The sequence below is a fragment of the Amia ocellicauda genome, chromosome 14 (assembly GCF_036373705.1).
Source record: "Amia ocellicauda isolate fAmiCal2 chromosome 14, fAmiCal2.hap1, whole genome shotgun sequence".
NCBI lineage: Eukaryota > Metazoa > Chordata > Actinopteri > Amiiformes > Amiidae > Amia > Amia ocellicauda.
In genome coordinates, this window is record NC_089863.1 from 21,742,316 (window position 1) to 21,758,893 (window position 16,578).

Genomic DNA, 16,578 nt, shown 5'->3' on the forward strand with positions numbered 1-16,578 from the left:
CACAATCTTGTTAATGTGTTGCCCAAACATCAGGAAATGCCTGACACACGTGTCCAAGTGGTGTGTCTGGCCATATATGAGATGTTGACGGTGTGAGTGAGATACTAGCGCAATTTGTTGCGTATCTTTGTGTATCCTTTTTTTCCCGTGTATATTGGTCCATATTATGCGATTATTATTAGCATCCATTAGTGCGCCGGCTTCTCTAAGGATATCTATGCCAAATATTGTCCCCTCTGGGTTTTTACAAACCCAAAAAGACACTGGAATTAGGAGATCGCCTATTTCTAGAAGATGAGGTATGCTGAGTGTGGCTGTGATACATGCGCCGCCTACACCTGAGATCTGTAGTCTGCATTTAGTCAGTGGGAGGGGGAGATCGGTTATCGAGACAGAGGCACCTGTATCCACCAACATTGAACACTGCCGACCCCCTAACAGTGCGGTTATGTGCCGACCTCGGGTGCCGAGGCGACCTATTTCCTATTTAGTTTCTCTGTCAGATCTCAGATGATCTGCAGAAGCTCCGCGTTTCCTCTGGGCTGCCTGGGTTTGTCTTGGTCTGATTCCAGGGCGCTTCGTGTTCGCCTGGAGCGCCTGCTTTCCAGCACTTGTCTCCCGTGTGCCCTGTCCTCCCACAGAAAGTGCACTTAGGGCGGGTTGATTTAGACCGACAGTCTTTAGCGACATGTCCTATTTTTCCGCAATTGTAACATTTACCTCCGTTTTGTGTTATGGCAGATATAGCTGCCACAGCATTTATTTTAGCTTTTGACTGCTTGTTTTCTACCTCTGAAGCCCATTGTACAATTGTACAGTCACACCCATATTGAGGATGTCTTGGTGTGCTTTACAAAACCCTTCTTTTAGTAATTTTAAAAAGATCGCATTATCACGTTCGGTGTCTGGCATTCCGGAGTGTTCTCTAAAAGTAGTGTACTTTCGTTCTGCATAATCGTAGCAAGTCTCTCCTGGCTTCTGTACGACGCCACAGACTATACCCCAATTTCCCTGTCCTGCTCCGAGAACTGTCTTTACAGCCGTGATGAAGTTAGTGATCCTTAGATTATTATTATCATTTCCAGCTGTTATCCAGGTACCATCCTGCTGGGCGGCTTTTAACCCGTCCCAGATTGGCCTTGGACATTTAGTTTTAATTATTATATGTACGTCTCTAGCGTGCATTTGGTGTACATCTAACATCTCATAAAAATTTTCCCAGAAATCCAGATTCCCATGATTGGGTTTAAGTTTTGGAAGGTCGCTTAAAATTGTGTGTTTCTCTCCGGGTGTGAAGGGGCGATGCACCGACGTTGTTAATGCATAAAATTGTCTGTCTACATCGCGGTGTTTCCTTAGTGCGCGTCTCTATAGGTGCTAATTTTACTTTCTCTGACTTGAATGAACTCAAATCTGGGTAAAGTTTAGACTCTGTTCTATTATGGGGGTTGTCTGAATGTTTATATGGTGGAGGGGCAGAAGTTTTTCTCTCTCTTTTCCTTATTCCACCATTCTCTATGCTGTTTGGGAACCCAGTTAGGATCCCATCCTGCCTTTTCCATCTTAAGTTGAAGTTTCTTAAACTTCTCTTGTAGGTATTCACATATAGACACATCTTGTAATGCCATAATGCCAACCCTATCTTTGCCAATGATGGGGCTATATCGTTGGACTTTACAGTACCTCCAGTTCCGTCTGGTTATTGACTGCCACTAACTCTGGCCCTGGCGTACAATGATTTCCTTGCTTAACTTGGGGCTCAGCAGGCCTCGTAATCGTACCTTTCGGTTCCTTTGGTATCTCTCCCTGCAGATCTGTCTTACCTGGAGTTCACCCTACTGTGAACCTCCGCTGTACAGTCAACCTTTCTATTTGTTTTACCTCTACCTCTCCACAGGTTCTCTATAAATTACAATCTGATAGCCAAACACAATCCCGAGATCAAATCTAAATATACAGGGTGGTAATTTTTAAAGGTACTCACCCTTGCTTTGGTCCCGGGAGTGGAGGCAAGTTCAGATCCTCATTCGTGACGCCAAGTTGTAGAACCGTGTGGGAAATAAGAGGAGAAGTCGCAGAGATAAAGCAAATAGAACTTTAATGGAGCCGACTCGGAAGCTCCACGTCAGAAATAATTCCTTCAGTGAGACTTAATGTTTACAAACATGAGTACAACTTTATAGGAAAAATGACGTAACATCTTATGGCCGTTCATCCAATCAGAAGAAACAGGTCCGGGTCCGTTTTACGATCTGTCCTCCCATGAAGAGGTGATGGATCCAAAGCAGATGTCCGTCTTTGATGTGCACTAGGAAGATGCGATCCCACGGTCATCATTTACCTAGTGTCAATCGTTCTTTAACAGAAACAATTCCTGCCTATCTGGAGAAACGATTAAGTCATAAACAAATTCTCAGCAGACAGCTGTAGGCTATTTCGGCACTGTGTAATCTTTCATTACTGACAGGAGTTTCTAACAAATCGACCTTGTTGACCCTTTACTTGTCCTGCTAAATCGAATGTGCTCAGTCTGTATACAAAACTACTTCTAATGCTAGTATTAATATAAAACATTATATAATAATCACAAAACACTTTCTTCAACTTCCTATACAGAGTCTTCAGAGAGTTAGTTGAAAATGCATGGGTATATTTTAAGAATATACTACTCAAGGCTCAGGAGCAATTTGTACCAAAACTTAGCAAATTGAGGAACAAAAAACACTGGCCAAAATGGTTTAATAGAGGTATGCAAACAAAAATAAAGAGGAAGAAAATGTTGTATAGCGCATATAAAAGGGATGGTGATGAAACAAAATACATAGAATATGTTGAGCTGCAAAGAGATCTTAAGAAAGGGATCAGGAAAGCAAAGATGGAATTAGAAAGAAACATAGTTCTTGGAGCTCAAACCAATGCAAAGAGCTTTTTTCAATATCACAACAGCAAGCGGTTAATAAAAGAGGAGGTGAAACAGATAAAGCGCAAAAACGGAGGTATCTTGGAAATTGAACAAGATGAGCAAATATTCTAAATGAGTATTTCACAGAGGTTTTTACAAAAGAAAAAACAGATGACATGCCACAGGTTGACAATCAGTCCAGTCAAACCCTAAGAGAGATCAGGATAAATGAGGAGGAGGTACTAAAGGGACTAGCAGAATTAAAAACAAACAAATCACCTGGGCCAGATGGGATATTTCCAACAGTACTTCAAGAAAATAGGTGGCTCAGCAGATACAATCTTGGCAGCACAGGCTATTCAGAGGAACTTAGATAATATTTAGTTGTGGGCTGACACCTGGCAAATGAAATTCAATGTGTACAAGTGCAAGGTAATACATGCAGGTAACAAAAATGTCCACTATAATTACACTATGGGAGGTACAGATCTACATGAAGTAACGCATGAGAAAGACCTAGGAGTCTATGTGGACTCCTCACTTTCTCCATCCAAGCAATGTGGGGAAGCAATAAAGAAGGCAAACAGAATGCTAGGGTATATTGTCAAAAGTGTAGAATTTAAAACAAGGGCAGTAATGTTAAGACTGTACAATGCGCTAGTTAGACCTCATCTGGAATACTGTGTACAGTTCTGGGCACCACACTTCAAAAAGGATATTGCTGCCTTAGAGGCAGTTCAGAGGAGAGCAAGGGAAAGTCCTACTCGGAGAGACTGAGGGAACTGAACCTTTTCACCCTGGAACAGAGGAGACTACCCGGGGACACAAATGGAAATTGGGCTTCAAGGCATTCAGAACTGAAAACAGGAGACACTTCTTTACACAGAGAGTAGTCACAATCTGGAATAAACTACCCAGCGATGTGGTTGAAGCTGAAAGTTTGGGAACATTTAAAAATGGTCTGGAATGGATCCTTGGATCACTTCGATATTAATGAACACCAAACGAGCACGATGGGTCGAATGGTCCCCTCTCATTTGTAAACTCTCTTATGTTCTTAAAAGGGTCTGAAGCAGCATGAAAGAGCACACTAGGCAGCTGTGAGCAGACAGAGAGGGGAGTGTATTTTGTGTTGGCCGAGAATCGAACCCGGGTCAACTTCTTGGAAGGCAGCTATGCTAACCACTATACCACCAACACTTAGAAACTAGTTCACCACCATATCTCACTGTGGTTGAACATGATTCCAGGATTGCAAAGTGGCAGGCAATTCGTTTTCCAAATTGCAATCGGTGAACATTTGGGAAGCCCTGCGTTATCTGCAGTTTCCTGTTCCTGAGTGCGGAAGGAAAATGTCCATTAGCATCTTTCCAGATTGCACTTTATTCAGACCTTTCCGAAATGAAACAAAACCAAAGTTGAAACACACCAGAGGATGGTTTCAATCCATCGACCTCTGGGTTATTGGCCCAGCACGCTTCCGCTGTGCCACTCTGCTCCTTGGGCACTCAACCACCTGTTAACGTCACAGCCACTCCTATATTGCATATTGCAAGCAATACAAGTTTGCAAAGCCCTGCGTTATTTCCACTTTCCTGTTCAAGACTGCACACCGAACTTCTCCATGCGCTGGGGCAGCTTTCCAGGTTTCAGTGCCTTCACATTTCACCCTGTATGTGCTGTGGGAAGCATCATGTCAATTGTTTTGTACTAAGCGGATCGGGGCTCAGTCTGAGCTCAGATCCGAGCTTAAAAATGACCGTGCTTCTGAGCAGCTGGGACTCAAAGCCACACTCCCTGGCTTAGGAACCCAGTGTCTGATCCACTAGGACACGGGGGCTCAGCCAGACAGTATCGGAAAATGGAAATAAATAAATTAATTAATAAATAAAAAGATGCTGCGCGTTACACAATAGACACCAGGTAAAGAAGTGAATAGTTACAGGATCTGTCACGTAAGCTCCTCAACTTGAAACGGGCATGTACGAACTCCTGTGAAATAACACGAGATGGATAACTCCCCCTTCTCTGCTGCAGCAGAATGTGACTACCTATTGCGCAGATTATTGCGTCAATTGATTCGAAAAGAGGGCTGGCATTTGTCACCAATGTGTCTCGTTTTATTTCTGAAATATAACTCCCAGAAAATATTGTCTGTGTTTTTGAAATTGAATAACCTCAAAAGAAAGAAATGATCCAGTCAATTGCTAAAGAAGAGTCTTGCCGCTGCATTCTGGAATGAAGAAAAGAATGAAATGACAAGTACAATCAAAGCAAGAAAGAGAGCGGGCTGTGTCGGATGCGCCAGCCGGGAATCGAACCCGAGTCACAAGAATGGGAATCTTGTATGATACCACTACACCACTGGCGCTGCTGGGGAAGCTCTGGCTTGCGTCCTTGAAGCAAATTCATAGAAAGCGTCCCATGGGGCAAGATGATGTCTTAATGATTATCCTTATTAGTCTGTTGTCGATCTGCTTAATACGTACCTAGCCAATCACTACATCACAGGTGCAGAGACAATCAGTATGAAGGTGAACACGATTTCGTTAACGTGTGCCCATTTACAAGTTCAATGAATGTATACATAAATAAAGCAGATCTGGGTTTTCCTCTGAAACATTAAGGACTGGTTTCATAAATGCGTCCATAAGTCCATAAACGCCACGAGTGCAACGTGCAACTCTATTGTAGCTGCTGTTACTGTACGATTCATCGTGATACGTGTGTGTTTTATTTCAGCTGTAACTCGCCCTGGTTAAGCACGTCTACGGTGTAATTTAAAAATATTACAGAAATTGTCGTTTGCAGTTACAAATCTGTAGTAAGAGTAATACGTTAAGGGAGTCAAGTTCAGCAATTTAAAATACAAATCTACTAGCACATATCTTGATGAAGATTACAATAATAACAATAATAATAATACATAGCAAATATTTATTTTAGTGTTGCACATGGAAAGTTTTCTTACAGTAACTTCTGAATATAATGTTGTCTATACCCTTTTAGCTATTCGTAATATCTCTTAACAGAAACTTGTATATTTTTAGCTGTCTCCAATCATCTAAAGCAGAAGTATTTACAAGTTGCCACAGAGAGAGACCGGAGAGTACAGGTGAGAGGTAGCCATTTTGTTGTTTGACTAGTTTCAGAATAGTCTTAGCATTGCTCATTTTGTTTTAAGTTTGCCTTAAATTGACATTAGCATTGTCTGTAGTTTGCCTAAATTGAAGCCAATTCAGTTCAGCTGCTGAGTTGGTGAAAGTAAACAGGTTGTAGAAGGGAGTTTCTGTCTAGGACTAGCAGGAATTATGTTGTAGGAGGAGCCAGGTGGGGCCAATTAGGTGTGAATTGGGGGTAGGTAGACAAAAGCTACTTAAAGCAGCTGTTGAGAAAGAGCTGTGCTGTTTTTCGCTGACAAAAGTTAGGCAGTTGACTAGCAGCAGGAACCAAGAGAAGTACAAACAAACAAACAAACAAACAAACAAACAAACAAAAAGTAACATTTAGAAGCATGTGGCCACTACAGTGTCAGGTTTGCAGAATGATTGCCTTCCTGGATGAACTCATCCAAGAAGGCTTCATATGAGAACGTTGTCGGCAGGTTGAAATCCTAGAGATCAATTGATCTTGAGGCTCAGCTTGTCGATCTGCGCTGTATTAGGGATATAGAAGAATTGGTCAATCAGCCCATGAGAGAGATGGTGTGCACGCCAAAACCTAGGAGAGTTGAGACCTTAGAGCAGGACAGCGTAGAGAACTGCTGGGTTACAGTAGGTCGTAACCGCAGAAAAGGGCGTGCACACCCCGTAGAGACACCCCAAGAGCTTGAATTGCCCAACAGGTTCCAACTGCTGGACACCGAGTTGGACAGTGACAGCTCAGAGGGTGATGGGGGGCAGTTGAGCACCAGAGCACCATGGTGCCCAATAATCCCCCAGACGAAGGAGGTAGTTATAGTAGGAGACTCAATTCTTAGAGGTGTAGATCACACAGTGTGTTCTAGTGACATGGAGACCCGCATTGGTATCTTGCCTGCCTGGTGCTCAGGTTGCAGATCTCCCTAAACTAGTAGACGGGCTACTGGCCAAATCCGGGGGGAATCCACTGGTCATGGTCAGGGAGACAGGCAGAGATTATAAAGTTTAACACGTGGTTGAAAGCTTGGTGTAGGGAAGAGGGGTTTAGGTTTATGGAGCATTGGTCTTTCTTCTGGGATAGATGGGACCTGTACAAACCGGACGGTCTACATCTAAACAGAAGGGGGGCTAATGCATTGGAAGAGCGTATGTGCAGTGAAATTGAGAATCATTTAAACTAGGAACCAGGGGGGCAGGGAGCTTTGACAATGGGAGATGTTCCACTAAGGAAAGGAAACCAAGGCAAACTGCCAGTAGGAAAGTCCTGAAATGTTTGTACCTCAATGCCAGGAGTATAAGGAACAAGATGTTAGACTTGGAAGCCACAGTGCTGGTGTGTGACTATGATGTTGTAGGAGTGACAGAAACATGGCTTACAGAAAATGATGGGGATGAATACAAGTTGGAAGGATACACACAGTTTAGGTGAGACAGGCAAAATCGAAGAGGGGGTGGGGTAGCATTATATGTGAAAAATGACATTGAGGCAGAAGAACTTGTATTAGATCCCAGTAATGGAACAGAATCTTTGTGGGTGAAACGTTTGAACAAGAGATCTGGAGGATTAGCGGTAGGAGTGTGTTACAGGCCACCAAACTCAGATTTTCAGAAAGATGCTGCATTGTACAGTGTAATCAGGACTGCATGTAGCAAGGATGTGGCTGTTATAATGGGGGATTTCAATTTCCCAAACTAAGACTGGGAAAGCCCAGTGGGGACTACAGAAGCAGAAATGGAAATGGTTGAGATGGTAAATGACTGCTTTCTAACTCAATTTGTCAGGGAACCAACCAGAGAGAGCGCATGTATTGACTTGATCTTTTCAAATGACCAAGATAGAGTCAGGGGGACAGTAGTTAGAGAACCAATGGCAAATTGTGATCACAATATGGTTATCTTTGAGGCATTCTTTCAAAAAACAAGGTCCAAGTCTAAAACAATGGTCTACAATTTTAGAAAAGCAAATCTTGAAGATATGAGACTGCACTTAGAAGAGGTAGACTGGAGCACACTGGATACAGAGTTAGTTGAAAATGCATGGGTATATTTTAAGAATATACTAATCGAGGCTCAGGTCCAATTTGTACCAAAACTTAGCAAATTGAGGAACAAAAAACATTGGCCAAAATGGTTTAATAGAGGTATGCAAAAAATATAAAGAGAAAGACAATGTTGTATAGTGCATACAAAAGGGATGGTGACGAAACAAAATACATAGAATATGTTGAGCTGCAAAGAGATCTTTAGAAAGGGATCAGGAAAGCAAAGAGGGAATTAGAAAGAAACATAGCTCTTGGAGCTCAAACCAATGCAAAACTGAGCCAGGAAATTGCAGACCAATCAGTCTGACCTGCATCACCTGTAAAATGTTGGAAAAAATGATTAGACAGAAAATAGAGGCGCATCTCAATGAAAACCAGCTAGCTAGTCAACATGGGTTTAGACGAGGCAGATCATGTCTTACTAATTTATTAGAATGTTTAGAACATGCAACTGCAGCTGTAGATCACGTGAAAGCATATGATATGATATACTTAGATTTCCAAAAAGCTTTTGATAAGGTTCCACACCAAAGACTGATCCTCAAATTGGAAGCTGTAGGCATTCAGGGTAATGTAAGTAGATGGATTATGAACTGGTTGATGTCTAGGAAACAGAGGGTGTCGATTAGAGGAGTCACTTCTAACTGGAATGAGGTTGTTAGTGGAGTTCCACAGGGATCAGTACTAGGGCCTTTGCATTTTCTAATCTATATTAATGATCTGGACTCTGGGATAGTTAGCAAACTTGTCAAATTTGCAGATGATACTAAAATAGGTGGCTCAGCAGATACAATCTTGGCAGCACAGGCTATTCAGAGGGACTTAGATAATATTCAGTTGTGGGCTGACACCTGGCAAATGAAATTCAATGTGGACAAGTGCAAGGTAATACATGCAGGTAACAAAAATGTCCACTATAATTACACTATGGGAGGTACAGATCTAGATGAAGTAACGCATGAGAAAGACCTAGGAGTCTATGTGGACTCCTCATTTTCTCCATCCAAGCAATGTGGGGAAGCAATAAAAAAGGCAAACAGAATGCTAGGGTATATTGTCAAAAGTGTAGAATTTAAAACAAGGGCAGTAATGTTAAGACTGTACAATGCGCTAGTTAGACCTCATCTGGAATACTGTGTACAGTTCTGGGCACCACACTTCAAGAAGGATATTGCTGCCTTAGAGGCAGTTCAGAGGAGAGCAACCAGACTTATTCCAGGTCTGAAGGGAAAGTCCTACTTGGAGAGACTGAGGGAACTGAACCTTTTCACCCTGGAACAGAGGAGACTACGTGGGGACTTGATCCAAGTCTTCAAAATCATGAAAGGCATCGACCACATCAAACCAGAGGAGCTTTTCCAGATCAGCAGGGACACACGCACCCGGGGACACAAATGGAAATTGGGCTTCAAGGCATTCAAAACGGAAAACAGGAGACACTTCTTTACACAGAGAGTAGTCACAATCTGGAATAAACTACCCAGCGATGTTGTTTAAGCTGAAAGTTTGGGAACATTTAAAAATGGTCTGGAAAGGATCCTTGGATCACTTCGATATTATTGAACACCAAACGAGCATGAAGAGTCGAATGGTCCCCTCTCGTTTGTAAACTTTCATATGTTCTTAAAAGGGTCTGAAGCAGCATGAAAGAGCACACTAAGCAGCTGAGAACAGACAGAGAGGGGAGTGAATATTGCGCTGGCCGGGTCAACTGCTTGGAAGGCAGCTATGCTAACCACTATACCACCAACACTTGAACAAGAAAAGTCTAGCCGCTGTATTCTGGAATGAAGAAAAAAATGAAATGACAAGGGCAATCAAAGCAAGTAAGACAGTAGGCTGTGTGGCATACGCTAGCCAGAAATCGAACGCAACTCACAAGAACAGGAACCTTGTATGATACCACTACACCACTGGCGCTGCGGGGAAGCTCTAGATTCTGTCACCGAAGCAAATGCACAAGACATATAAAACGCGTCCCCTGGGGCACAATGGTCTTTTAATAATTATCTGTAATAATCTGCAGTCGAACTGCTTAATACGAACCTAGCTAATCACTACATCACAGGCGCATGGTTGTCATTCAGGGAAAATATGTGTTCACGAATGTTCATCGGAGTGGTTGTCATGCTAAGAGGTCAGTTGGAGTAGAGGTAGCTGGCCATGCCGTGCCTCGTTGGCGCAGTAGGTAGCGCGTCAGTCTCATAATCTGAAGGTGGTGAGTTCGACCCTAACACGGGGCAAGCTCTTTTCCTTTATCTTTGAGTTCTACCACACTGATCTCCAGCTGCAGAAAAAAGGCGCACACCTGTGCAATAAAGTGGTTGCTTGCGCTGTCTGAAGAAATTCATGGCAAAATGCCAAATCCTGGGATGGAACAAGGGACCTTTAGATGTTCAGTCTATCGCTCCCCCAACTGAGCTACTTCGGCCATTGGTGAGATGACGTCGTGATCCCAAAAGTCAAAGTGAAGGAAGCCCTGGCAGAACACAGTCATTGAAAAGTTCATTGTTTTCCATGACGTCGGCAACGACTCAATTTGATCACTGCAGCACAAGTCAGGATGGCCGAGTGGTGTAAGGTGCTGCGTGCAGGTCATCGTCTCCTGTAGAGGCTTGGCTTTGAATCCCACCTCTGACAAGGGTCCTTTTACCACTCAGGAGCACACACTTACCCGTGCTGGCGACAAGGACAACAAGAGTTGAGGACTGTGTTGAAAACGACATTACACAAAGAATTCAATGTTGAAAGAAATACATCAATACATAAATCAATGGACATGTATTTATTCATTGATTGATTGACTTCAACATGTCTTAATTTAGTCGCTGTACCCACAAAGCAACACTCAGCATAGTGGAGGCTATAGCTCGGCGTTATTGCGTGTACCTTACATGTATCACCCCTGGCACCTGGCCCTGATAACTCCCTACTTTTTGACCACAGTCTGTCTGTGACTTGAACCCGAGAAGTAAAAATGATGCACATGGGCGCTTGCAATCTCGTTGTTTCAATCACATATCACAGTGGATGCGTACACACGGTGTTTCTAGGGGATTGCTGGGACAGTAACGAATGTGTTCCTTGCTTTACATGTCATCTAGCGCACAGTAGCTTTTTCTCCTTCTTTTTGACCATTTCATCCACATATTGTGCCTTTGGGGAACGCCTCCGAAACAGATTTAGAATGCTCTGAGATTCAAGAAACAACAGTGCAACTCTTTTCCAGGGTTGTGGGTAACGCGTTACTAAGTAACGCATTACAGTAATGTTATTACTTTTGGTAGTAACGAGTAACGTAACGTAGTATGGTTCCAAAAGGAGTAATAATATTACAGTTACTGATTCCTTTTTTTTGTTCTCGTTACTGCATTACACATTGTAACGATATGGTCTTAATAAGGACAATAAGGACGTCTATGTCGTACATTAAAAATATTAGAAAAACTGTCGTTTGCTGTTACAAATCTGTAGTAAGAGTAATAAGTTAAAGGAGTCAAGTTGAGACATTTAAGATGCAAATCTACTAGCACATATCTTGATGATGATTACAATAATAACAATAATAAAAATAAATAGCAAAGATGTATTTTAGTGTTGCACGTTTTCTTATGGTAACGTAATGCTTGTCTGAGTATAATGTTGTCTATACACGTTTAGCTACTGCTAATATCTCTTAACAGAAACGTGTATTTATTATGCTGTCTCCAATCATCTAAAGCACAAAGAATAAAACAGCCACAAAAGTCCTTTCCACACCAGGCTCTATCGCTCGTAGTGTTGCTTTCTGTCTTCATTTTTAAAACGAAACACAGAACCAAACCCACAATCGCTCCGCTCCTCCCACAACAGGGGGTGGACTTCCGACACTGGCCTGGTTTTCCTGTGGTGCTTTATTAAAACAACAAAAGATAACAGTATGTCTCTGTCATTATCAACTGCTTGTGTTGGTGTAGCTTTGAAATTGTTTATTGAGGTCCCGCAACGTTTGGGGTGTAATGCAGAGTAATGTAAAAGTAAAGTAACTAATTACATTCTCCAGGAAGTAATAAGTAAAGTGTTTAGTTACTTTTGATATGAGTAACGAGTACAATGTAAGACATTACTTTTTGTGAGTAACGACCCCAACACTGCTCTTTTCCTTCTCTTTGGGCTTGTTTGTTTGTTGTTGAAGGAGATACAAAGTTTGAGAGTGTCTCGTTTTATTTCTGAAATATAACTCCCAGAAAGTATGGTCTTTGTGTTCTTGAAATTGAATAACCTCAAAAGAAAGAAATGGTCCAATGAATTGCCGAGGAAAAGTCTAGCCGCTGTATTCTGGAATGAAGAAAAAAATGAAATGACAAGGGCAATCAAAGCAAGTAAGACAGTAGGCTGTGTGGCATACGCTAGCCAGAAATCGAACGCAACTCACAAGAACAGGAACCTTGTATGATACCACTACACCACTGGCGCTGCGGGGAAGCTCTAGATTCTGTCACCGAAGCAAATGCACAAGACATATAAAACGCGTCCCCTGGGGCACAATGGTCTTTTAATAATTATCTGTAATAATCTGCAGTCGAACTGCTTAATACGTACCTAGCTAATCACTACATCACAGGCGCATGGTTGTCATTCGGGGAAAATATGTGTTCACGAATGTTCATCGGAGTGGTTGTCATGCTAAGAGGTCAGTTGGAGTAGTTGGAGCTGGCCATGCCGTGCCTCGTTGGCGCAGTAGGTAGCGCGTCAGTCTCATAATCTGAAGGTGGTGAGTTCGACCCTCACACGGGGCAAGCACTCTTCCTTTATCTTTGAGTTCTACCACACTGATCTCCAGCTGCAGAAAAAAGGCGCACACCTGTGCAATAAAGTGGTTGCTTGCGCTGTCTGAAGAAATTCATGGCAAAATGCCAAATCCTGGGATGTAACAAGGGACCTTTAGATGTTCAGTCTATCGCTCCCCCAACTGAGCTATTTCGGCCATTGGTGAGATGACGTCGTGATCCCAAAAGTCAAAGTGAAGGAAGCCCTGGCAGAACACAGTCATTGAAAAGTTCATTGTTTTCCATGACGTCGGCAACGACTCAATTTGATCAGTGGAACACAAGTCAGGATGGCCGAGTGGTGTAAGGTGCTGCGTGCAGGTCATCGTCTCCTGTAGAGGCTTGGCTTTGAATCCCACCTCTGACAAGGGTCCTTTTACCACTCAGGAGCACACACTTACCCGTGCTGGCGACAAGGACAACAAGAGTTGAGGACTGTGTTGAAAACGACATTACACAAAGAATTCAATGTTGAAAGAAATACATCAATACATAAATCAATGGACATGTATTTATTCATTGATTGATTGACTTCAACATGTCTTAATTTAGTCGCTGTACCCACAAAGCAACACTCAGCATAGTGGAGGCTATAGCTCGGCGTTATTGCGTGTACCTTACATGTATCACCCCTGGCACCTGGCCCTGATAACTCCCTACTTTTTGACCACAGTCTGTCTGTGACTTCAACCCGAGAAGTAAAAATGATGCACATGGGCGCTTGCAATCTCGTAGTTTCAATCACATATCACAGTGGATGCGTACACACGGTGTTTCTCGGAGATTGCTGGGACAGTAACGAATGTGCTCCTTGCTTTACATGTCATCTAGCGCACAGTAGCTTTTTCTCCTTCTTTTTGCCCATATCATCCACATATTGTGCCTTTGGGGAACGCCTCCGAAACAGATTTAGAATGCTCTGAGATTCAAGAAACGACAGTGCAACTCTTTTCCAGGGTTGTGGGTAACGCGTTACTAAGTAACGCATTACAGTAATGTTATTACTTTTGGTAGTAACGAGTAACGTAACGTGGTATGGTTCCAAAAGGAGTAATAATATTACAGTTACTGATTCCTTTTTTTGTTCTCGTTACTGCATTACACATTGTAACGATATGGTCTTAATAAGGACGATAAGGACGTCTATGTCGTACATTAAAAATATTAGAAAAACTGTCGTTTGCAGTTACAAATCTGTAGTAAGAGTAATAAGTTAAAGGAGTCAAGTTGAGACATTTAAGATGCAGATCTACTAGCACATATCTTGATGATGATTACAATAATAACAATAATAAAAATAAATAGCAAAGATGTATTTTAGTGTTGCACGTTTTCTTATGGTAACGTAATGCTTGTCTGAGTATAATGTTGTCTATACACGTTTAGCTACTGCTAATATCTCTTAACAGAAACGTGTATTTATTATGCTGTCTCCAATCATCTAAAGCACAAAGAATAAAACAGCCACAAAAGTCCTTTCCACACCAGGCTCTATCGCTCGTAGTGTTGCTTTCTGTCTTCATTTTTAAAACGAAACACAGAACCAAACCCACAATCGCTCCGCTCCTCCCACAACAGGGGGTGGACTTCCGACACTGGCCTGGTTTTCCTGTGGCGCTTTATTAAAACAACAAAAGATAACAGTATGTCTCTGTCATTATCAACTGCTTGTGTTGGTGTAGCTTTGAAATTGTTTATTGAGGTCCCGCAACGTTTGGGGTGTAATGCAGAGTAATGTAAAAGTAAAGTAACTAATTACATTCTCCAGGAAGTAATAAGTAAAGTGTTTAGTTACTTTTGATATGAGTAACGAGTACAATGTAAGACATTACTTTTTGTGAGTAACGACCCCAACACTGCTCTTTTCCTTCTCTTTTGGCTTGTTTGTTTGTTGTTGAAGGAGATACAAAGTTTGAGAGTGTCTCGTTTTATTTCTGAAATATAACTCCCAGAAAGTATGGTCTTTGTGTTCTTGAAATTGAATAACCTCAAAAGAAAGAAATGGTCCAATGAATTGCCGAAGAAAAGTCTAGCCGCTGTATTCTGGAATGAAGAAAAAAATGAAATGACAAGGGCAATCAAAGCAAGTAAGACAGTAGGCTGTGTGGCATACGCTAGCCAGAAATCGAACGCAACTCACAAGAACAGGAACCTTGTATGATACCACTACACCACTGGTGCAGCGGGGAAGCTCTAGATTCTGTCACCGAAGCAAATGCACAAGACATATAAAACGCGTCCCCTGGGGCACAATGGTCTTTTAATAATTATCTGTAATAATCTGCAGTCGAACTGCTTAATACGTACCTAGCTAATCACTACATCACAGGCGCATGGTTGTCATTCGGGGAAAATATGTGTTCACGAATGTTCATCGGAGTGGTTGTCATGCTAAGAGGTCAGTTGGAGTAGAGGGAGCTGGCCATGCCGTGCCTCGTTGGCGCAGTAGGTAGCGCGTCAGTCTCATAATCTGAAGGTGGTGAGTTCGACCCTCACACGGGGCAAGCACTCTTCCTTTATCTTTGAGTTCTACCACACTGATCTCCAGCTGCAGAAAAAAGGTGCACACCTGTGCAATAAAGTGGTTGCTTGCGCTGTCTGAAGAAATTCATGGCAAAATGCCAAATCCTGGGATGGAACAAGGGACCTTTAGATGTTCAGTCTATCGCTCCCCCAACTGAGCTATTTCGGCCATTGGTGAGATGACGTCGTGATCCCAAAAGTCAAAGTGAAGGAAGCCCTGGCAGAACACAGTCATTGAAAAGTTCATTGTTTTCCATGACGTCGGCAACGACTCAATTTGATCACTGCAACACAAGTCAGGATGGCCGAGTGGTGTAAGGTGCTGCGTGCAGGTCATCGTCTCCTGTAGAGGCTTGGCTTTGAATCCCACCTCTGACAAGGGTCCTTTTACCACTCAGGAGCACACACTTACCCGTGCTGGCGACAAGGACAACAAGAGTTGAGGACTGTGTTGAAAACGACATTACACAAAGAATTCAATGTTGAAAGACATACATCAATACATAAATCAATGGACATGTATTTATTCATTGATTGATTGACTTCAACATGTCTTAATTTAGTCGCTGTACCCACAAAGCAACACTCAGCATAGTGGAGGCTATAGCTCGGCGTTATTGCGTGTACCTTACATGTATCACCCCTGGCACCTGGCCCTGATAACTCCCTACTTTTTGACCACAGTCTGTCTGTGACTTGAACCCGAGAAGTAAAAATGATGCACATGGGCACTTGCAATCTCGTTGTTTCAATCACATATCACAGTGGATGCGTACACACGGTGTTTCTCGGAGATTGCTGGGACAGTAACGAATGTGTTCCTTGCTTTACATGTCATCTAGCGCACAGTAGCTTTTTCTCCTTCTTTTTGCCCATATCATCCACATATTGTGCCTTTGGGGAACGCCTCCGAAACAGATTTAGAATGCTCTGAGATTCAAGAAAAGACAGTGCAACTCTTTTCCAGGGTTGTGGGTAACGCGTTACTAAGTAACGCATTACAGTAATGTTATTACTTTTGGTAGTAACGAGTAACGTAACGTGGTATGGTTCCAAAAGGAGAAATAATATTACAGTTACTGATTCCTTTTTTTTGTTCTCGTTACTGCATTACACATTGTAACGATATGGTCTTAATAAGGACGATAAGGACGTCTATGTCG

The 16,578-nt window shown here is 42.4% G+C and overlaps 4 non-coding genes across 4 annotated transcripts; 3 read left to right on the top strand and 1 right to left on the bottom strand.

Moving 5' to 3' along the window:
* Window positions 1-5,202: 5,202 nt before the first annotated feature.
* Window positions 5,203-5,273, bottom strand: trnag-ccc (transfer RNA glycine (anticodon CCC)). The gene has a single exon. It is a non-coding gene; the product is annotated as a tRNA-Gly (tRNA).
* A 4,981-nt stretch (window positions 5,274-10,254) lies between these two features.
* trnam-cau (transfer RNA methionine (anticodon CAU)) lies at window positions 10,255-10,327 on the top strand. The gene has a single exon. It is a non-coding gene; the product is annotated as a tRNA-Met (tRNA).
* Window positions 10,328-12,789: 2,462 nt separating this feature from the next.
* Window positions 12,790-12,862, top strand: trnam-cau (transfer RNA methionine (anticodon CAU)). The gene has a single exon. It is a non-coding gene; the product is annotated as a tRNA-Met (tRNA).
* A 2,461-nt stretch (window positions 12,863-15,323) lies between these two features.
* Window positions 15,324-15,396, top strand: trnam-cau (transfer RNA methionine (anticodon CAU)). Its single transcript has one exon. It is a non-coding gene; the product is annotated as a tRNA-Met (tRNA).
* Window positions 15,397-16,578: the final 1,182 nt, after the last annotated feature.